The sequence below is a fragment of the Mobula hypostoma genome, chromosome 7 (genome assembly GCF_963921235.1).
Source record: "Mobula hypostoma chromosome 7, sMobHyp1.1, whole genome shotgun sequence".
NCBI lineage: Eukaryota > Metazoa > Chordata > Chondrichthyes > Myliobatiformes > Myliobatidae > Mobula > Mobula hypostoma.
Genome location: NC_086103.1, coordinates 158,565,814 through 158,589,771, shown reverse-complemented (window position 1 = coordinate 158,589,771; position 23,958 = coordinate 158,565,814). Strand labels below are relative to the sequence as shown.

General features: G+C 40.9%; 1 protein-coding gene across 4 annotated transcripts in view; it reads left to right on the top strand.

Moving 5' to 3' along the window:
• The first annotated feature begins 15,379 nt into the window (after nucleotides 1-15,379).
• The window catches only part of LOC134349699 (F-box-like/WD repeat-containing protein TBL1X), a 396,148-nt gene continuing 387,569 nt past the window's right edge, over nucleotides 15,380-23,958 (top strand). For 3 of the 4 annotated variants that reach the window (XM_063054418.1, XM_063054419.1, XM_063054424.1), the window contains exon 1: nucleotides 15,380-15,827. The gene's annotated coding sequence lies outside the window, so the exon portion shown is untranslated. Of the gene's footprint in view, nucleotides 15,828-19,354; nucleotides 19,373-23,958 lie in introns of those variants that run through there. The other variant, XM_063054423.1, reaches the window with a different exon arrangement.

The following is a 23,958-nucleotide window of genomic DNA, read 5'->3' as shown; positions in this document are numbered from 1 at the left end:
GTTTAATCAATAGATCCAAAGCTTAAGCACTTTCAGGGAGATGTGCGAGAATTTATTAGCTATTCACTGAAATATTTTTTAACTTTAATGAAACTCCACAGAATCAAGCACCAGAGAAGATGGTGATAAAGTAATGAATCTACAATCGCAACAAATCTATACTCACAATTCAAAAACTACTAGTAATTGTCACTGAACCAAAGTGTTATTGCTAACCTTTGAGTCACTACACATCCACTAACAATACTTGTCATTTTTATGCCTCAAACCAAATTTTTTAAAAATCTGCTGCAGACAAATGATTTATTTTCCCTCTAAACTGTAATCTTGCTTTGAGTCTCTCTTCCAGATGGTGCCATGCTACCCATCAGATGTTAACAGATTAAAGGGGAACAAACCCTCAGTGGTGAACTAATTCCTTTCATTATCTCTTTCATTCTTCTTTCCATTTAATTACTAAATGTTTTTCAGCTGTTCCTTGTTCCTCTGGTCACAGCACTTTTACTCTGTTAATAGGTGGTTTATGCTGAGGGATATTTAGTGTTCTGGCAGAAAGAAAATACAGTTGATGTGCCAAATGATTGCTCTCCTGTGGTGTAATATATCCCTCCCTTCATCGACCTACATTAATCAAAAAGTAATCAAGCAGCACCATCACAATGCAGTTATTCAGCACATTTACATTTATGGAATACTCATCAGTTTTATACCACTCGGCAAACAAAATAGTCTCCACAAGACCTGCCAGTGACCCTATCCGGCACTCACTACAGTGCTGAGGTTAGGCCAAGACTGTGATGACGCTGAAGGTGAATATGAATCCTGTGGTCGTTTCCAGGCCTACGGCAGCCCTCAGAAAATAGCAAGCTGGAAATTGTCATGGTTAGGTAAAGCTTATGGCCTGGCAATATGTCCAAAGGTACAGAGTTGGATTGCGACTGTATCAGACACTGCCAGACACGCAATTTGATGGCAGGCCTAAGTATTATGATGTAATTGTGTAAGGGACCTGCGGAGTATTCATGGCTGTTAGCACTGGTTGAATGCAGCTGGTTTCCTGCTCAGAAATGTGGCCACTGACTGTGAATCTGAATTGCAGAGCAAAAGAGGAAGTAGACATTGTAGAAATGGGGCCTTATTATTGTAATGATGCCGGATGTCAGCTGCATCTGCCAAACTGTTTCATATACACATATGCAATTTATATTTGAATTTTATTTCAGTCTTACTGCTACTGATATATTGCAGTTAGAGGTCAAGGTGGGTAAATAATATGAGCATTTTAAAGAGTTGGTCATTGTCTATTCTTCAGTCAAAATTTTGGGGTGCTCTTTGATGGCCTTCATTTCATTTTCATCCCAATTTATTTCAAAGATTGCAAGGAGTAACATTGTTAAGAATGTGGCTGGTGAAGCAACACTTCCTGCTTATCAAGGAGAATTTTGTGGACGTAAGCTGCCTTGGTCTGCTACCGTTTGTACTTTACTCCCTGTACGCTCATGACTGAGTGGCCAGATACTGCTGCAGCTCCATTTACACGTTTGCATATGACAACTGGATCTCAAATGATGATGAGGTGGAGTGCAGAAAGGGGACGGGAACCTAGGGTTATGCAACATCCTTTGCCTCAATGTCGGCAAAGCAAGGTAAATGGTCATTGACTTCAGGGAGTGGAGTGGAGTATGCATTAATGGTGTTGAGGTCCATATGGTTGAGAGCTCCAGGTTCCTAGGTGTAAATATCAATAGTTTGCCCTAGTCGAGCTATGTAGACACTATGGCCAAGAAAGCACACCTGTGCCTTTACATCCTCAGAAGGCTAACGGAATTTGACATGACCACATTGATCCTCACCAATTCTTATAGTTGCATCACAGCTTTGTATGGGTAACTACCCTGCCCAAAGCCCCAAGAAATTGCATAGAGTTGTGGACACAACTTAGTTCCATCACAAAATCAACTTTCCCTTCTTCATAGACTGTCTACATTTCTCACTGGCTTGGAAATGCAAGCAGCATAATCAAAGACCATTTCTACTCCAGATATTCTGTCTTCTCCCCCACCCTTCTATTAGGCAGATGAAACAAAAGATTGAAAACACACTCCACCAGGTACAAGGGTAGCTTCTATCCCATTGTTATAAGAGACATGAACGGATCTCCTATATGGTGAAGGTGAACTCTTGACCTCACAATATACCTCATTATGACCCTTCACCTTGTTGTCTATCTGCACAGCACTTTGTCTGCAAATGTAACACTGTTCTGCAATCAGTTAAGTTTTTTATGCTTCTGTTACTTCGATGTATTTATGTTTAGAAGTTAACTGTATGAATAGCATGCAAAGTTTTTTCTTAACTGTATCTTGGTATTCTGGCAATAATAAACCAATTACAGGAACTAGAACTAGAAATAGACTGAGGCCAAAAGTGCATCCTCTCAAGCTGCTCCAAATGTTAACCAATAAGAGGATTCTTCAGCCGCTCAAATGCTGCTGGCAATGCGTAGCTTTAGTTATTGCATTCTCTTCTGTGGCACAATATTTTTAAACTCCAAGAGAGATACAGTACGGAAACAGGCCACCCAGGTGATGCTGACCATCAGCCACCTATTAACACTAATTTTACATTAATCCCATTTTTAAATTCTCCCCACATTGTCAGAAAAGAGAATTTTATTTGAAACCCTCTCACTAAAGCCTGACCGCTTGTTTATTTGACATCAATGAACAATGTCAGCCATTGATACCACAATGAGCCTTAATTAGGTGCCAAATGATTGTGGTCAACTTTAACTGGTCCACAACATCTACCTATTTCCTTGCATATAGGATCACTTGTAAGAGTTTGCTCGCAACAACATGACACAGCCATGCGCTTAGGAAACCCACCCTGTGCTGCATGACCAATCTTTTTCCCAAACTGTGTTCCCAGCCTCTCCCATCCACTCTGAACGGTATCCAATCAATTGACTACCTGATGTTCAACATTTAACATGTGAAAGGATGCCGGACCCCGTGATTTTAAGTCTCCCGTGCCTCAATCTTTTCCTTTCCCCAATGACTAATGAATCAATATCTGATTGTCTCTCCTCCCAACGGTCTCAATTTTGTAGATTCCGAATCCTGAGGCTCTGGACCCCTCAGAGTTGGTCTTTAGGATCTGGATAGATGACTCAGAGAGGGCAAATAAACTTTCATCTGATTAGCATGAGAGCGCAATTTGGTTGATGGAGAAATCTCAATATGTGGAAAATGTTCTAATTCCTGTAGCCAGTCTTTTCACAGTCAGGTTCCCCATCAGACCATAGGAGCAGGATTAGGTCATTCATATTTCATCACTGCCCTATTCATCTTTGTTGTTGTGGGGGGTTCTGAAACTGATCATGGAGGAAAATCAAAACTCCAGATCAAGTAGCTGTTTATAAGATCTCCAGCCAGTGGTTTTTCACCTGAAACATATTTATTTAAAGGTAGCTACAAACAATGATAAGCCTTTCATGTGAACGGGTGTATATTTACAAATACAATTCCAACTGAAGGGAAACGATTTAAGTATATTTCAATGTAGCTTGAGCATAATAGCAATATGTTGCTAATTAAATGCCACCAGGTTATACGGCAATGTTAAATATTACAAATATCAGACAACTATATTCATAGCACAATCTGTAAGAGTTGTTATAATCTATTTAAAGTTTACATTTACAAATTCTTAACTTTAACATCCTTTTCAAAATATAAATAATTCCTTTTCAACTTTATTTAAATTTATCATTAAAATGTACCTCTAAACCCAATGTTTGACTAGTTGGCTTCTTTATCATACTATTTGATTCAAGATTCAAGATTGTATAATGTCATATAGAAACATAGAAAACCTACAGCACAATATAGGCCCTTTGGCCCACAATGCTGTGTCGAACACATTCTTACTTTTAAAATTACCGAGGGTTACCCATAGTCCTCTACTTTTCTAAGCTCCATGTACCTATCCAGGTGTCTCTTAAAAGACCCTATCGTGTCTGCCTCCACCACGGTCACCTGTAGCCCATTCCACACACTCACCACTCTCTGCGTAAAAAACTTACCCCTGACATCTCCTCTTCCAAGCACCTTAAAACTATGCCCTCTCGTGCTAGCCGTTTCATTCCTGAGGAAAAGCCTCTGACTATCCACATGATCAATGCCTCTCATCATCTTGTACACCTCTATCAGGTCACCTCGCATCCTCCGCCACTCCAAGGAGAAAAGGCTGAGTTCACTCAACCTATTCTCATAAGGCATGCTCCCCAATCCAGGCAACATCCTTGTAAATCTCCTCTGCACCCTTTCTATAGTTTCCACATCCTTCCTGTAGTGAGGCAATCAGAACTGAGCACAGTACTCCAAGTAGGGTCTGACCACAGTCCTATATAGCTGCAACATTACGTCTCAGCTCTTAAACTCAGTCCCATGGTTGATGAAAACCAATGCACCATATGCCTTCTTAACCACAGAGTCAACCTGTGTAGCAGCTTTGATTGTTCTATAGACCCCAAGATCCCTCTGATCCTCCACACTTCCAAGAGTCTTACTGTTAATGCTATATTCTATCATCATATTTGACCTACCAAAATGAATCACCTCACACTTATCTGGGTTGAACTCCATTTGCCACTCCTCAGCCCAGTTTTGCATCCTATCGATGTCCCACTGTAACCTCTGACAGCCCTCCACACAATCCACAACACCCCCAACCTTTGTGTCATCAGCAAATTTACTAACCCATCCCCCACCCTTCCTCATTCAGGTCATTTATAAAAATCACGAAAAGGGGTCCCAGAACAGATCCCTGAGGCACACCACTTGTGACTGACCTCCATGCAGAATATGACCTGTCTACAACCACTCTTTGCCTTCTGTGGGCAAGCCAATTCTGGATCCACAAAGCAATGTCCCCATGGATCCCATGCCTCCTTACTTTCTCAATAAGCCTTGCATGGGGTACCTTATCAAGTAGAGAAGTGTAAAGGACAATGAAATAATTGTTACTCACACAATAAGATAAAGAACACAATATTAAAAAACACAATAAATATAAATACAGAACTGTGCAAAAGTCTTAGGCACATATATATACATAGGGTGCTTAAGACTTTTGCACAGTACTGTATTTGTCAACATAGAGCGGAGAGCGGGTTTGTAAATCTGGAGGAGGCAAAGGACATTGGGAATGGTGGGGACGCAGTGCTGCGGGAGGGGTGTGGGAAAGGTGGCAGAGAAGGTGTGCCAGGGTAGGGCTTGGCCCGGGTGCAGGCACACCCAGCCCTGAGAAACTACGCAAGGTCATTTGATTCCAAACAATTGGTTTATTGTTCATTACAGGATGTCTCTCTGATGCTCTCTGCTCTCTCCCCTCTCCCTTTCCCATTCCCACTCTCAGCCCACATATTAGAATCAAGTTTATCATCATCCTCATATGTCATGAAATGTGTTTTTTTTGCGGCAGTTGTACAATGCAATACATAAAATTACTACCGTATTGTGCAAATGTCTTAGGCACCCTAGCTATATATATGTGCCAAAGATGTTTGCACGGCACTGTAGTAATATTATGTATTGTACTAAACTGCTTTTGCTCAGTGCTTTACATAAGATAGCCTATATACGTAGATTGATTGTATGTACACAAAGTGACCATAGTTATTGATTGATCACTATTGCTGTAATAACCTAACTGAAGATGCACAGGGAACGTCTCAGTATAAAGCATAGATGTTGTTTTTTCTATCACCAAGTTTATTTTGCATAGAAATAGAGGTTTTCATGCTTGCTTCTTTGCCTTATTATCTGATTTTGCTTTTCCAAGCATTCTCTTTTCTATTAAATGTTCAGTTTGTAACATGATCTCTATGATTTAGGATGAAAGTGATTTTCTGCTGATATTACATTTATTAAAAATAAATCCACTCCAGTTTAATCTCTGCTATGTTGGGATCAGAATATGTGGTGACCAGCTGGAACTGATGCTGATCAGGCGCTCTTTCCTCGGCAGAGTACTTTTCACACGTTCCTACCATCGCGCAGACTGCAACGCAGATCACCCTCTGATGTGTTGCAAGATCAGAGTGTCATCAAAGGAATCCCAACACACTGAACAAGATGGGAACTCTCACATTGATGTCAGCAGGATGTCTCCTCCAGAGCTGCTGGAGCAGTTTTCTACATCCTTGGAGAAAACTGAGCGACCAGTCACAGAGAAATGGAAACTTCTGCGGAAGACCATCCACAATACAGCCCAAGACTTCAAAAACAGATGACTGGTTTGAAGCCAAGTCCAACAAGATGACCCCTATCATTGCAGGTAAACGTGCTGCCCTAGCTGAATATAAGCATTTGCCAGTTGAGAGGATCCTACAGACACTGAGGGCTACTTGAAGTAAAGTCCATCAGACTGCCAGGCATTGCACCAACTAATACTGGATGCAGCTCAGTAAGAAATCCAGATCGCAGCACCGACAGGCAATATCAGGGGTACGTATGATGGCATCAAGAAAGCCCTCAGGCCCTTTCAGAGCATGATGGATCCCCTCAAATCTATCAATGGAGATGTAATTACAGAAAGGAGCCAGTAGATGGCGAGACGGATAGAACATTACTTTGAGCTCTACTCCAGAACGAACACTATCACCACCTTAGCCCCGTATGCCATTGAGAACCTGCTGACAATGGAAGAACTGGATGCAGAGCCAATCCTAGAGGAGTTCAGCAAGGCCATTGGCAGCTTGGCCTCAGAGAAGGCACCAGGGAGTGATGGAATTTCTCAAGATGAGATCGAGCACTATGTGACTATCCTACTGCACCCACTGCATGAAGTCCTCTGTCAGTGCTGGCAGGAAGGAACTATAGCACAGGGAATGAAGGATGCTAAAATCATTACCCTCTACAAAAACAAAGGGCAGAGAAGTAGCTGTACCATGTATAGGGATATCTCTCTCTTGAGAGTGCTGTTGGCCAAGTCTTTGCCCAAGGCTTTTTGGTCCACTTACAGAAGTAGGCTGAATGTATCTATCTAGAGTCATAGAATGGTTTCCGCGCTGGAAGGTCAATTGTGGACAGGATTTTCTCTCTCCGCCAATTCCAGGAGAAGTGCAGAGAATAAATGAAGCTCCTCTATGTTGTGCTTATCGATCTCACCAAGGCATTTGACTTGGTCAGCAGAGGCGGGCTCTTTCAGATCCTCTCTTAGCTAGGCTGCCTGACAACTCTACAGAGCATGATCAAATTCTTCCACAACAACATGAAGGGGACTGTGTACTACATTGGCAGCTCTTTGACATAAGCAGCAGCGTTAAACAAGGCTGTGTTCTCGCCCCAACACTCTTCAGGATCTTCTTTGCCCTTCTCCTGAGGCGCACATTTGGCACTGCAACAAAGGGGATCTACCTCCGCATTAGAAAGGTGGCAGGCTTTTTAACCTCACCCGCTCAAGAGCCAAACCAAAGTGCATGAGGCTATGATCAGAGATTTGTTGATGCAGCAGTCACAACCCACACTCCTCAGCGTCTCCAGAGCCTGATGGATTACTTCTCCCAGGCCTGCACAGAATTTGGTCTAACTATCAGCCTGGAAAAGACAAACATCTTGGGACAAGACATGGAGGCACCACCAGTCATTACCACTGATAACTGCACACTGGATGTTGTTCACATACTATACCTGGGGCCCATCATCAATGACAACCTCTCCTTGGATGCAGACGTCGACAAGAGCATCCAGGAGGCTGCAACAACTCTTGCCTGCCTCAAAGCAGGAGTCTGGAAGTACTCCAAACTCTCAGTTAAAACAAAAATGACAGTATACAACACTTGTATCACCAGCACACTGCTGTACGGTAATGAAACCTGGTCAAAATACACTAAGCAGGAGAGAAGACTCAACAGCTTCCATTTAAGGTGGAGCATCTCCAGTGCTGAGGTTCTCTCTTGTGCCGGCCTTCATAGCCTGTACATCCTGCTCAGGCAGCATAGGTTGTGCTGGCTGGGCCATGTCTGCCGTATTCAGGATGGCTGCATCCCAAAGGTCATCCTCTATGGTGAGCTGACTTCAGGCAAGAGAACCGCTGGCCGCCTGCAACTGCACTACAAGGATGTCTACAAGCTGAGGGACACTGGACGTCAACATTGAGTCCTGGGAGGAACTTGCAGCCAACTGCACCTGATGGAGAAGCACCCTGAAACAACAGCTTAAGTCAACTGAGGAAAAACTCCTTAAAGCAGCAGAAGACAAATGAGGCCATAGACCATTGCAACAGAGACTGACATTCTTGCATTGGTCTCAGCAGCCACAGACAGTGCTGCACCAATATCGTGGATAGGTAGGATGCAACATCCATGGTTGACCGAGAACATAACCTAAATTAAACTGGATATGCTATGTTGGCATTAGAATATGTGGTGACACTGGTGGGCTGCCTCCAGCACATCTTTAGATTGTGTTGGTTGTTAAGGCAAAGTTGCATTTCACTGCATGTTTTGATGTACATGTGATAAATAAATTAATCTGAATACGAAGGTAAATATCTTTCCCATAGCCTGAAGTTTTTTGTGTTGGATTATGTGGCAAAGAATTATTTTTCAGTCCTGAAGGAGGGTCTTGGCCCAAAACATTGACTGTTTATTCTTTTCCATAGATGCTGCCTGACCTGCTGAGTTCCTCCAGTGTTTTCCGTGTGCATCAAAAAATTATAGCGGGTTCCCGGCAAGGTCGGCATGAAGGTTGCTGTTTGCTCCGGGCCTTGATGAAAAGAGCAAGAACCAAGCAACTTGCTGGATGGGGGAGGAAGCAGAAAGGGCCTCTTGCTGGATATGGAGCAGGCAGGAGGAGTTGAGCTGGAAGTCAGGAGCAGATGGGCAGTGACCTGGCCACCACTGCTGACCCGCCAGCTGGAAAGTGCAGTGGTTAAGGGTCAAAACACTCTACGAAATTTGGGTCCCACATGATGATATCTGCTCCTGGCCAAAGGCTACGGTTACCTCATTAGGTAACTGAAGAGAGCATCCCAGTGTATGATGCAAGCAATATCTTATCTTTCCTAGAAAACCAAAGTAAACTTAAAATCACGGAAAAAAAGAAAATAAAACCCTAATGCAGGATTTTGACCCAGAATGTTAATAATTTTGAGTCAAAAGCTTTCCTCCCTCAGACGTTGTTTGGACCCCTGAATTCCTGCAGCAGAAATGTTTGTTGCTCCAGCTTCCAGTGGCTATAGTCCATTGTGTTCACACTAACAACTCATTTTTTTCTAAGTTACATCAAGAAAGGTGAACTGCACTGGATACAGTTCGAAGTCCTACTAAGTGTTCCATTTATAATACCAAAGACATGATAAAGAACAAGCCATTCACCCAGCCATGCTGGTCCATTGCAGCAATAACATTGCCATCTACCTGACAATAGGAAGATAGGGACAAAACCCTCCTGACTATTTAATACTTGTTATCAGTAAGATATGAAAAAGTTAACAATAAGACTATCAAGTAACATTTACTCATCATTTAATCATCAGCTAATTAATGTAAAGTTTGGCAGAACTACTTGAATTGGCTGGTTAAGTGGTGTAAAGCAACAATTTTGCATGTAACATCAGGAAGACCGAGGAACTTACTGTGGAATCAGAAAGGAGAAATCGAGAGAACAGACACACAACACGTCTTAATTGAGGAGTCAGTGGAGGAAAGGGTGAGGAAGCTTCAAGTTCCTGGGCCCAACACAGAGATGCAATCATGAAGGCACAGAAGCGGGCCTGACGAAGGGTCTTGGCCGGAAACATCAACTGTACCTCTTCCGAGAGATGCTGCCTGGCCTACTGTGTTCCACCAGCATTTTGTGTGTGTTGCTTGAATTTCCAGCATCTGCTGATTTCCTCGTGTTTCTACTTCATTAGGAGTTTCAGAAGATTTGGTAAGTCACTGAAGTCTTTTGCAAATTTCTATAGATGTACAGCGGGGGGCATTCTGACAGGATGCCTTACAGGCAGTTGTGGAGGCTCTGATGTGCAGGATCAAAAGAGGATGCAAAGGGTTGTGGACTCAGCCATCTCCATCATGGGCACAATCCTCTTCAAGAAGCAGTGCCTCAAGAAGACGGCACCCATCATTCTGGACCCTCATCGCCAGTTATGCCCTCTTCTCATTATTATCAATGCGGAGGAAGCACAGGAGCCTGAAGAACTACACTCATTGTTTTAGGAACAACTTCTTCCCCCAACCATCAGATTCCTAAACTGTCGTTGAATACATGAACACCACCTCATTATTCATCCTTTGTACCGTTTACTTATTTATGTCCTTGTTCCTTTTCATGCCCTCATGGCGCATCAGGTGGCATTTTTGCTGTTTCCTTAGCATTCGTCTGCTTTTTTATATATGAAGCCGAGTTGCTAGCTCGATGCTCAGCCCAGCACTGTGCAAGGATCATACGCCTTGAAGTCTGGTGCTGATGCCGCGACACCGCCGGCCAGCTATTTATTTATGTAATTCATAGTAATTTCTATATCTTGCACTGCACGGCTGCCACAGAACAACAAATTTCATGACAATATGTCAGTGATAATAAACCTGATTTTGAAAACCCTCTGCAGTCTGGATGTAAATAAAGATGAATTGCAGATGATAAAATGACTGTCTTTAACAAAAGATAGTGTTCAGCTCAATTTGATTCCAGGGAGTTCAAGTAAAATTATATTTAGCAGGAAAGAGGGGGAAAATAACTTGCAGCTAAAGCCCTGCTTATTGCATCAGAAGGACGTAGCTTTTGGAAGAATAGCATCTCCAGTCCAGATTACTATCGCATAAGGTCTTCAAGATGACATCCTCAGTCAAACTATCTTCAATTGATTTATCAATGATCTTTGCTGTTCATTAGTTTAGAAGAGAGCTGTTTACTGATGATTGCACAGTGCTCAGTTTTTGTTGTCTGTCTCTCAGATAGTGAACTAATCTACCCTTGCCTGAAGCAAAATTTGAACAGCAACCACATTTGGGCTGATAAGTCATATGTAACATTTACATGTAACCTTTCCACTCTAATCACTCAAATTGGTCCATTGATGATGCACTCCACTCTGTCCTGTCCCACCTAGAAAGTGGTGCCTCATATGTCAGGATGTTGTTTACTGACTTCAGCTTGGCATTTAATGTGATCATTCCTCAGAAGCTGGTGAGTAAACCGTCGTCATTGGGTCTCAGCACTTATCTCAGTAAATGAATCTTGGACATCTTGACAGGGAGGCCACGGTCAGTCTGTGTTGCCAGAAACATCGCTAGCTTCATCATGCTGTGCACTGGTGCCCCACAGGACTGCATGTACGGCCCCCTTCTGACAGTGGCTGCACAGCTAGATCCAGATCGAACTTAATCATCAAGTTCACTGATGACACAAAAGTAGTTGGCCTTATTAACAAAGATGATGAGACAGCAGAGAGGAGGCAGAGTGGCTGGTAGAATGGTGTGAGCTCAACACCCTGAGTTTTAACATGGTAAAGATCAGAGAGTTGATTGTAGACTTTGGAAAGGTGCAGGCTGAGCACACCTCACTGCACATGAATGGCTCCTCCGTGGAGAGGGTTAGGAGCTCCAAGTTTCTGGGAGTGCACATAACAGGCAATCTCACCTGCTCCCTCAACATCACCTCTTTGGTCAAGAAAGAACAGTAGCATCTCCACTTTCTGAGGAGATTAAGCCGAGCAAGTCTCTCCACCACACCCACTCCCCGTTCAAACCAATTTTTACAGGAGCTCCTTCGAGAGTGTCCTGACCAGCTGCATCATCATCTGGTATGGGAATCGCAAGGTGTCTGACTGCAAGACTCTATAAAATGTTGTGAGGACCACTGAGAGGATCTTTGAGGTCTCTCTTCCACCCATCAGAGATATTTATCCGGAGTGCTGCATACCCAGGGCCCCTAGCATTGTCAGTGATCGCTTCCATCCATCCAACAACCTCTTTGACCATAGTATTAGGACAAGAACTGCTAGGATTGGAAACAGCTTCTTGCCCCAGGCCATGAGACTACTGAACTCCCTGTCACCACTCAGGTCTCATCACTTATGAAGTTCCAGTAGCGTTATACTGTTTATTTTTCTATCTTGTGCTGTAAAATGCACCTTATTATTTGTTAATTTATTTGTGGCAATATTACTTTATGTGTTGTGTGTGTGTGTGTGAGTTATTCAGATCGTCTTGTGCATCTTGGTCCAGAGGAATGTTGCTTTGTTTGATGATATACATGTGTACAGTTGAATGACAACAAACTGAACCTCAACTTGAACTTGTGCTGCACAAGTCTGGCAAATGCCATCTCCATCAGGAGAAACCTTACTCATGTAATTGATTGTCACTGCTAAGTCTCACCACTACCATGGTGCAGAAAATCAAACAGTTTGGACACTTCCAAACTGGATACTCCCTTTGTCAAAGTTTGACATTTAAGTTTTCAGAGACATTTTGAGCTCGGATTATGTGATTTGCTCAGCATTTTTCTTACAGTTGCAAGTTACAACTGCTGGAGGAAAACCTTTATTAAAACCACAAAAGGAATATTACAAATTTTGACAGTAAAAGGTCATGATAAGACCCAGCCAAGTGCAGATTGCATTCTGTATCTTGGGAGTCAGGCCTGAGAGAAGACAGACAACTGATGATAAGGTTCAACATCGTATCCGGTGTGCCAGCAAAACCTTTGGTCATCTGACAAGAAAACGAGTAGCCAGTTGGTGCAGCTGATCAAGCTGCCGTCTCACCACTTCAGCATTCTGTGTTTAACTCTGACCTCTCGTGCTGTCTGACTGGTATTTCTACCCTGTGATGATATGGATTTCCCTGGGTGCACCGGTTTCCTCCTACACCCAAAGTAAATTGCCCCTTGTATGTAAGGAAGTGTTAGATGGGGATCTGGGCAGAATAAAATGGAATTCGTTTAGGAGTTGTGGAAAAGGGCACTTGATGGTTGCAAGGACTTGTTAAGCCAACAGACCTGTTTCTGTGCTGTGAGTGTACAAAGACCTGGATCAGGAGCTCATCACCAACTGATGGACCATTGGTCAGCAATGACCCCACGCTCCATATGGACAGCTGTAACAGGAACCTCATAGTGCTGGAGAGGTACAACCAACACTCCTCTAATGCACGTCCACAAAGTCCTCCAAATTCATAGTTTGGTTAAATAAACCAAAATGCAGCATTCTGTGCTAGGCCAATGCCCCTGTGCTGAGGCCATCGTCACACACACGGCTCTGATGGACAAGCCACATCGGCTGCTTGCTCAACTCCAGACTCCCGTAGGCATCTGCTCCGAGCTCTACACTGCAGCAGATTACTAGTGTGTCAGAGCAACAATTCAGGGGAGTTCAATGCACCCTTGAAAATGTAGCATTGATTCATGCTTGGCCAGTGAAGCACGTGACAATTAAAATGGAGCGAGAACATAAGCATCTTGTGCCCGTTGAAAGCAAATGGAATCCACGTGAAACAGTGGAATGGGCCTAGTGTCTTCTAAACTATTTACCCCTGTCCCTGTAAGCACCTCTTTCCCATCTGTGGCAGTTTGCAGATCCTATGCAACCTCTGCAACCCTTCTAAACCCATAGAATTTAAATGGGACCATCAGCCTTGACCCCTGTGGGCAGCCTAAAAGGAAGAAAGCACTAGCTTGTACATTCAATCAGAGTATGAATGGGATTTAAAATAGTTGTTTGTTTAAATATGCCAGATCACATACTGGCTATCTGTACAGATATTAATGATTTATTCAGAAAACACTTTAACATCTCCATCTTCAAAATTCAATCTCCATTTATGAAAATAATTAGCACGAAATATCCTTTATGTTTTATTAGAAAACCCGAATGGACACTTTGCATGTGTTTTGCATAACGTGCCCTTTTAAAGCAGGATACTGTTGGGAAAGGTCTGTCAGCAGGAGCACACATAAACAATGCCATTCTGGGTAACAGGTCAAGTTCATCGTCACAATACCAAAATAATCAGATTAGAGGAGGCTGAACTATACAAAACAGACGTCAATCATACTAATACGATTAACTTCAAATTATTAAATAGCCAGGGCAAAACGTGTAAAAATGGCACCAAACAGGTTTTCATTATTGTCAACATATTGTGTTAAATCTTAAAAAAATGTTGCAACTGAGAAATAGCCTATTTCTTGTGATTAAAATCTTATTAAATATAATCAGTTTTCACAAGATAGCTCTTCATTGTTGCAGTGCGTTGCGTATTGACCTAAATAAGCAAACTTGTTGTGGCTTTTTTTTCTTCCTGATGCAGGGAGTATGTTTTCATGTTGCAAAGAGCAAGCCGCCAGTCCCTTCCCCCTCTCCAGTGCGGGCGGAAACGCTGCGCTGCATTTCGGGGTACTACGGTAAACCTGCGAATGTGTCACTGTAATGCAGAGACCTGTAATGATGTCAACTTGTTATTTACTTTCCAAATCTGAATGACTGAGCAAGGGGAAAGGAGAATCAATCACCCACACTGTGACCGGGCAGGCGGAAAAAAACAGAGTCTCCCAGCGTGGCTGGGGGAAGGGCAGCACATGGTAAAAATACTGTATCGTTAAATACATTGCATATCGACACAATAAGCCACTTCTCGCTCGTTTTAATGCCAAAGGACGACGCATTAATAAAATCAGTTGCAACCTCGATTTGTTTGAGCTTGAATTTGTTAACTTAATGTTTGGGACTGAATTACATTCGCAATAGTGCTCACAGCACGTTGCTCAAATATATTTTATATATAGTGCATAGTTTGTTAATCCTTCCTTGTCAAATCGTGTCCCTTGGCGTGGAGAAGTTTGATCACTTGTCTGGGTTGTGTACACAAAGAAACAAGGGCAAATTGAAAATATATAAAAAAACATGCAGCAGGAAACCAGTTTCCATGGCTGGGAACACCCTCCCTTCCCCCAATGCAAGCTGTATGTATGTGTGTGTGTGTGTATTTTTTAAAAACCGAATCAATCCAAAGCTTTGTGGGATATCCTTAAAACATTTTAAGAATCAGCTGGCGCAGGGGTGGGGTGGGTCTCGAGAAAGTAGACAAATAATTGGATTTGTTATAAAAGAAAAAGCAAGGTTTTTTTTGGGTGTTCCCGATGCAGAAATGAACAGCTCAATGCAGCATTTCTGTGCTTCCCCCTCCCCCATGTGTATATTTATATATAATCTATAAAAGCATAAAGAAGGTAGCGTTATTATTAATGCGGAAAGGGGAGGGGGAGGGGGCTCCTCTGCTCTCCCCGCGGCCCCCGCTCCGCTGGGGGGGGGGGAAGGGTGGGTGGGTGGGTGAGTGGGGGAGGGGAGCTGGGTTTTGGGGCAGTGCCTGGCGCCGAGCGCCGAGCCGCGCGCTGTCTCAGTGCCTGTCTGTGCTCGAGCCGGTTGTCGTCCCCTCAGGTTCAACTCCTGGGAAATGAATGTTTAGCAACCAGCAGCGGCAGAGGCTTCTGACGCCATTCCGCCATCAACTTTTACCTTTCTCCTTCTCATTTCCATTCGCCACCGCGTCGTTTCGGTGTCATTAGTTGTAGGATCAACACATACATGCGAACTATAGTTGATCTTCTTCCACTTAAAGGCCTTTCCGAGGCACTTAGTAGCCGGGTACAGCATAGATACAGCCCGGTGATGAGTAATACGTGAAGAACGGTTCTTTTAAACCCTAAGATTATTTCTTAAAAAAAACAACACACACACAGAAAAGTAGTTGGAGCTTTTCGTTGTTTGTGGAAGTGAAAACAAGCTGTGGGTTTATTTTACAAGGATTATACAAGGTAAGATATTTATATATAGGGACAACATTGATCTAAGCAACTTTTCAAGAGGCAACCTGCTTGTTCTGACATGTAAAAACATTTATACCGTATAGTTTTGCATGGGTGGGGGATGGGGCTGACAGTTTATTGAGATGAGGGATTGTTGGTAAATGGTGCTTTCTGTGATTTGGGAGTATTAATTACTGTTATTCAGAAATCCTTAAAATCATACTCTGTTCATTAGGAAAATATAAGTCAAAATAATGGCTTACCGATTTCATCTTTTAGGTTTCATCTGTGTTTTTCCCACCAATGTAAGTTTTGCCTGATATGAATGAAATGTGTATGTGATTGATCATACGATTGTGGACTAAATACTGATAAGTGTTCAAAACAGGTTTTACTGTATTGATTTTACACGGAACACATTGTATCTACATATAAGTAATAGCAGTTGGTTCAGTGAAAGTAGGTCATGGATTAATATAACCACTATTTTACATGTGCAAGTGGAGAGATCGTATATCGTAAAAATTTTTTTCTGCTCTGAACCCCTTGATTTTATTACACCAAGGAAGTACAAATTTGAAAAAAAAACACCATGCAGATGGTGTGGATTGTCTCAGCAATGTATTGGGGAGGGGAAGCACATTGATTCAAATTTCTTATAGCAGGAAAACCACATATAATGGAGTCTGTTCACACAATATCATGTTATAAACGTATTTGTAGCTACCCTGTTCAGTGTTTGGCATTTACTTTGTAAACTTGGTGTAAATATGCTGTAGGTCTTATGCAACATTATCAAGTGAATGTGTGCATTTAAATTTTTTGCTTGTAGTTAAACAACATTTGGAATATATGTTTTTACAAATTGAAATAGTGCTTTTAAAATATCATTCACAGAGAGGATAAACAGTGAACCATATTTCTACAGTTGTTGCAACATAATGGCATAGTTACTTCATCTAACAGCTTTGCCTGGCCTGCCAAATTTGGAAGTAATAAAAGTTTGAAAATGTAGCAATATATGATTATGATAATCTTACAAAATTTCTTTTGTTTTTATGCAACTAATTGCAGCTTGTTATTTGTGTGGTTCTGTGTAGTTACATGTGTGAAAGAGTTGAAAATCTGGGATTTTTGTCAGTCTGATATCTTATTATACAAAGGATGGATATAAATCATCATCAGTTTATACCATGCTGCACAGAGTTCAAATACTCAACTGTGGTGAAATGTTTGGTTCCAGTAGTTGGAACATTTCAATTATTCTTAGTACCTTTCAGGTTTGAGCATAAAACAACCATTCTGGTTTTCTGCTCCAGATTAACATCCAGTGATCTCAACTGGAAAATGTCTATCTGTGGACGTTGCACACCAAATCCTGCTCCCCCATCATCCTTACTGATTACTGATCTGCAAAGGCACCCAGATAAACATAGCTTTGATTTCAAAATTCCCATATCTGTGTTCTTACGCATCACCCCCCTGTAATTTATTTATTTTCTATAACTCTCCAAGATTTGAGACCCTATGAGCATCCCCAATTTTAATTGCACCACCACTGATGACAGAGCTTTAATTTGTCAAAATCCTTTGTTCTAGGTTTCTCCACCAGAACCTTCCAGTCCCTAAAATGTTTTTTTTCTCTCTTTTTAAAAAGTACCTCTAACTAAACCTAAATGCCCTGATATTTTAGTTATGAGTCCCTGGGTGACAAGTTTTGCCTTGGAAGTATTCTGGGATGTTTTATTATTTCAAAGGCAAGTCACAATTGTTGGAATAGCATCTGACGTGTAGGGGAAGTCATTCAAGGTCAAATAGTTACAAACTTTTGCAGAGTAGACCAGCCACCCTACCAAAGGAACATCTGTAATGCTCCTTGAGATGTTTATGATTTGCCATATTTTTGATGGCACCGTCAGTCCTCCACCAAAGCAGGACCAAATAGGAAACCATTTCTAGGTTTCAGTCTGAAAAATCGTCACTTGAGTGACTGTTGTCTATAGAAGCATTCTTTGCAAAAGTTTCAAATAAAGAAAATTAATGAGAAATCCACAAAGGCTGCCATTTTGAAGATCACACAGTAAAATATTTTGAGATGTTAGTAATGTTTGCTCACAGTACACTGATACAAAATGAAAATGTTTTTGAATGTTATGAAAGAATATAGATGGTGTATATTATAGGCATTTTAGCTATGTCCTATTTCTGAAAGTGGAGGTTCTCAACTTGCTAAGTAAGCAAACAGTACTGGCAATGTAGATTGCTGCTTTAGACAAGTTTTCATTCACTACAATGAAATCTCAAATCCGATGTTTTGTATATTGGAAGAAAAACTTCAAAACTTTTAATGTGTTTTAAATTAAAAATATGGGCCATTTTTAGATATGAATTATGAGTAGGAATAGACCTCCTGTCCTTTTAAGTCAGTTCTATATTTGTTAATGTGGCTATCTGTTTTGACCTCTATGATTTTACTCTACCTGCTAAAACCTTTTAGCCCTTGCCAATCAAGAAACATTCTGTCTCTGCCTCAAAAAAATCAAAGACTATTTCCACTACTTTTTGAAGAAGATTTGTTAATTCATGAAAAAAGAATACACCTCGTCTCTGTTTTAAAGTGGACTCCATGCTAGCTTTAGATTTTCTCGCAAGATCCTTATGATCTTTTTGCACATAAAATCTTTAGAATCTTATGAATTAATGCTAGTGATGCTCTCTCTTAAAAACACTACTGGATACAAGCCTAGCCTCTCCAACCCTTCCTTATAAGACAATCTGCTCATTCCAGGTATTAGTCTAATAATCTTCTGGACTGCTTCCAATATATTAACATCCTTCCTTAATAAAGAAACTAATGTTGTAATATACAAAATGCTTCAGATACAGTTTTACCAATGCCCTATTTTGACTGAAACTTAACCATCCTACTTCTGTATCAATCTTTCCTTGCAATGAACAAAATTCTATTAGGTTTGCCAATTACTTGTATCTGAATACTAGCCTCTTGTGAACCATATACTGGGGCATCAGATTCCTCTGCATGTCAGTGCTCTATCTCTTACTGTCTTGGTATTTTTTAGATTTTGTGTTATTTTTTCCTGCCAAAATGGGAAGTTTTGCAGTTTCTCTCATTATATTTCCATTTGCCAGATATTTATTTACTCAAGACCATGCGTATCCCTTTGTACAGTATGTCCTTTTTCAAATGTATTTTCTAGACTGGCATTGTATCAGGAGCAAATTTAGCATTTATACCTTTGGTTTCTTCATCTAAGCCACTTATATACACAAAAAAAACCTTAGCCATAGTCTGTTCTGCACTGAGTGAGTTCATATCTGTAAAGCAAAATATAGATTCAGGTAAAAAGAGTAAATGTAAGGAATACTCAGAGTGGAATGACCTGAAACATTGACTATCCATGTCTGTCCATAGATACTGCCTGATCTGAGTTTATCCAGTGCTTTGTGTGTTGTGCAAGAAATACTCAAGGAGCAAGGCAGCATCTGTGCAAGGAAAAGCAGTTCCTGTTTCAGATCTTTGATGTTTTGATCAGGTGAATGAGTATGGCTCATCTGTGATCTAACTTCATTTTTTTGTCACATGACTCAAATTTTCATTAGCTATCAAATGTGTGTATAAAGTCTAAATATTGCATTTGTGCATATTTTACTAATTTAACAGCCTGCATTTCTAAAGTTGCTTTAATGTAGGAATGTTAGAAATAATGATAAAGTTGTCACAGAAAGTGAGCAAACAGGTGTAACAAGTTAAAAAAGCAAATGGCATTTTGCCCATATATGGCAAAGGGGTTGGAGTTGATGAATAAGGAGGTTTTGTTACAGTTGTGGAGGTATTGAGAGACCACACTTGGAATACACTATCACATGCAGTTTAAGTCCCTTTATCTAAAATATAATACAGTAACATTGGAGGCAGTCTGAAGGAAATCCAGCAGTTTAATTCCTGAACGGGAATGTCCCATCAAGAGATACTAACCAGTTTATGACTGCATTCCTTGGAATTTAGTAGAATAAGGGGTGGGAGACTGGTGGGAGAGTCACAATAAGGGCATGTATAATAAGGGGACAAAGAGATGGTCATTATAAACTGAGATATGTGGAGCTTTTTTTCCTCTGAAGCTAATGAATCTGTGGATTCTCCGCCCCGAGGGTGATGGAAGCCAGATCATTACATATATTTAAAATGGGGTTGATTAAACATTTGGAAGATTGAGAAATTGAAGGTTATTGGAATTTAGAAGCAAGTGTGTTATTGTAAAAATGTACAGAATGTGGCATTGTACCAAATTGTAGCTTATTCGTAAATATTATTATTCATTGATGAGGATAAAGCAGTGGCAGTGGTGTATATTGATTTTAATAAGTGTTTTGAAAAGGCCCCCGTGGTAGGCTCATTCAGAAAGTCAGGAGACGTGAGATCCAGAGAAATTTGACTGTGCAGATACAGAATTATCTTGTTCATAGAAGGCAGAGGGTGGTTGCAAATGGAGTGTATTTCTGCTTGGAGTTCAGTGACCAGTGATGTTCTGCAGGGATCTGTTCTTGGACTCCCCTGCTCTTACTGATTTTTATAAATGACTTGGATGAGGAAGTGCAAGGATGGGCTAGTAAGTTCACAGATGACACAAAGTTTGGTAGAGTTGTGAATAGTGTGGAGGGTTGAATGGGCAATGGACTGAATGGCTTAATTCTGCCCCTACGTCTTATAGTCTTAGAGGGATAATAAATCAGCCATGATAGAATGATGGAGAAGATGATAGGCCAAATGGTCCAATTCTTCTGTTTTATGGATTGTTGTAGGTTGCAATGTGACTTTGGCAGAATGGAGAACTGGGCTGAGAAGTGGCAGATGAAGTTCAATCAGAAAGGTGTGAAGTGACTCACTTTGAAAGGTCAATTTGAAGGCAGAATTTTTAACAGTGTGAAGGAATAGAGGGATTTTGGGGTCCATGCCCATAGATCCCTCAAAGTTGCTGCGCAAGTTGATAGGATTGTTAAAAAGCTTTATGGTGTGTTGGCCTTCATTTGCAGGGAGATTAATTTCAAGACTGAGGTAATGTACAGATCTTTAAAACCCTGATTAAACCACATTTGGAATATTGTGTTCACTTCTGCTTGCCTCATTGTAGGAAGGGTCTGGAAGTTTTAGAGAGCATGCAGAAAAGATTTACCAGGATTTATTTATTTATTAAGATACAGCACGGAATAGGCCCTTTTGACCCTTCGAGCCGTGCCACCCAGCAATCCTCTGATTTAATCCTAGCCTAATCATGGGTTAATTTACAATGACTGATTAACCTACCAACTGGCACGTCTTTGGACTGTGGGAGGAAACTGGAGCACCTGGAGGATACCTACACCATCATGCGGAGAAAATACAAACTCCTAGACAGCAGCAAGAATTGAACCCTCATCACCTGTACTGTAAAGCATTATACTAACTGCTGCTCATATGCTGCCCAGACTATAGAGAGCATTTTTATGAGGATAAGCTGAGTGAACAAGGGCTTTTCTCTTTGACATGAATGATAATGAGAGGTGCAAGTAACCTCTCAAGGTGATAAAGAGGCATAGATCAAGTGGACAGCCAGGGACTTTTTCCCAGGGCAGAAATGGCTAATATGTGGGCACATCATTTTAAGGTGATTGAAGGAAAGTTTATCAGGGTTAAGTTCTTTACACAGAGAGTGGTGGAGGCATCGAACACCCTGCCAGTGGTGGTGGTAGAGGCAGATATTTTAGGGACATTTAAGAAAATCTTAGATAGTAACATGGATAATTGAAAAATGGATAGCTATGTAGGAGGAAAGGGTGAGATTGATCTTGGAGTAGGTTATAAGTTCTTGTAATGTGCTGTTATGTTCTATTAGGAAGAGCAAAATGCCCATATTGCTCAATAACTTTATGCTTTTTTCTTGATTTTAACCCATCTTTCCTTCATGTGTTGCAAACACCTATGAAATTCCCTTCTGTTAGACTATTGGAAGTCTTGATCAAGTTATTGTATCCACTTGGATGGTGCAGAAATACGTAATACATGTGGGTTAGGTTTCTGTATGATAGTGCAGAAAATAATTTGTACCTTCATTTATTTATCATGGGCTTCTCTGGAAGTTACTTATATTATCTACTTGCGTGATCTAGACCAGAGACTTATTTCAAATATGTGAAATTGGTTTGCCTGAATTCATTATGGGTTTTTAATTTTTGTATTTATGTATCTTAATTTTTGATTATTTTGTGTAAGCAAATTTATTTATAATTTTGAAAGCTGTTAGATTTCTTGAATCTTTTTCTGTAGAGTAATAAGTCTAGCTCCTTTAAATCCTTGTAGCTTAACTTCAGTGTCAGCTTTGTTCTGTGCGATGGCTTCACAAATGCAATATAGCCTTGATATTCCTTTAATATAACAGGAAAAGATACTGTGGATGTTGGATATCTGAAATAAAAACAGAAAATGCAGTAAGCATTGAGAACATCAGGCAATGACTGCCAATATTTTAGGTCAAGGTCCTCCTTTCCCTTATCGGTGATGGGTATAGTGCAGCTGAAATGTGCACATTATGTCATTCTTAACATGACAGTCTTTGTAAGGCCAACTTATGTGCATGGGCAGGCACTTCCCCTAGTTTAGCCAGGTACTGGAGTAGGGCGCACTAGGGATCAGTCTACAGATATTTGGAGCAAGTGAAAAAAATAACTTCTGTGGTTCCTATAATCTTAATGATTGAACTTGTAAGTTCACGTCTTGATGTTCTCCGGTTGGATAAGCCTTTCTGACAAAGTAGAGATTTATTTTAAAGGTATAAGGGAAAACCCCATTTTCACTCAAAAGTTCGGTGATCTGGATATGGCAAATGTCAAGATAAGGAATTTGAAATTTCTCACATTTCTAATTTATTTTTCTGTTCTCTACTTTGTTTTCATCTTTTTATTATTCATTGATCAGTTCTTGCTGAAATTGGCAAATAAACCTAAGAAAACATTATTTTTGGTCGTTACTAATTTGTTAAATAAAACTTGTGGGGAGTATGGAGACTAACATGTTTTAAATCTTGCAATAAAATGACCAAAGTGGTTGATGAAGCTAGAGCAGTGAATGTTGCCCAGGTGGATTTCAGTGAGACACTCAACGAAGTCCTTCATGATAGGCTCATCCAGAAGATTAAGATACATGTAATCCATGGTGACTTGGCCTTTGGTATTTGGCATTGGCTTGCTGATTGAAGACAGGGTAATGTTTGAAGGGTCTTATTGTGGCTGGGCTGTATTACCAGTGGTGTTCTGCCGGGATCTATTTTGAGACTTCTGCCTTTTGTGGTATTGGATAAAAACATGGGTGGGTTACTAAGTTTGCTGATGATATAAAGATTGGTGGCATTATGGATAAAAGTTCAAAGTAAATTTATTATCGAAGTACATATATGTTACCATATATAATCCTGGAATTAACTTTCTTGCTGGCATTCACAGTAAGTACAAGAAAAACAAGAGAATCAATTAAAAACCACACCCAACAGGACAGCTAATGTACAAAAGAGAAAAAATAATAATCATAAATAAGCAATAAGTATTGAGAACATGTGATGAAGAATCCTTGAAAGTGAGTCCATGGGTTGTGGGAACAGTTTAGTGATGAGGAAATGAAGTTATCTCCACTGGTTCAAGATCCTAATGATTGAGGGGTAATAACTGTTTCTGAACCTAGTGGTGTGGGTCCTGAGGCTCCTGTGAGAAGAGCATGGTCTGAATGTTGGGGGTCCTTGATGATGGATGCTGCTTTCCCGTGACAGCACTCCATGTAGATGTGCTCAAAGGTGGGAAGGGCTTTACCCATAATGGACTGGACTGTGGTTCACTACATCTTGTAGGCTTTTCCGTTCAAGGTCACTAGTGTTTCCATACCAGGCCGTGATGCAATTAATCAATATACTCTCCATTGCACATCTATAGAAGTTTGTCATTGTTTTAGATGACATGCTGAATCTTTACCAACTTCTCAGTAGAGACGCTGCTGTGCTTTCTTAATAATTTCACTTGTGTACTGAGCTTATGACAGATCCTCTGAATTTATATCACCAAGGAATTTTCAGCTGCTGACCCTCTTTACCTCTGATCC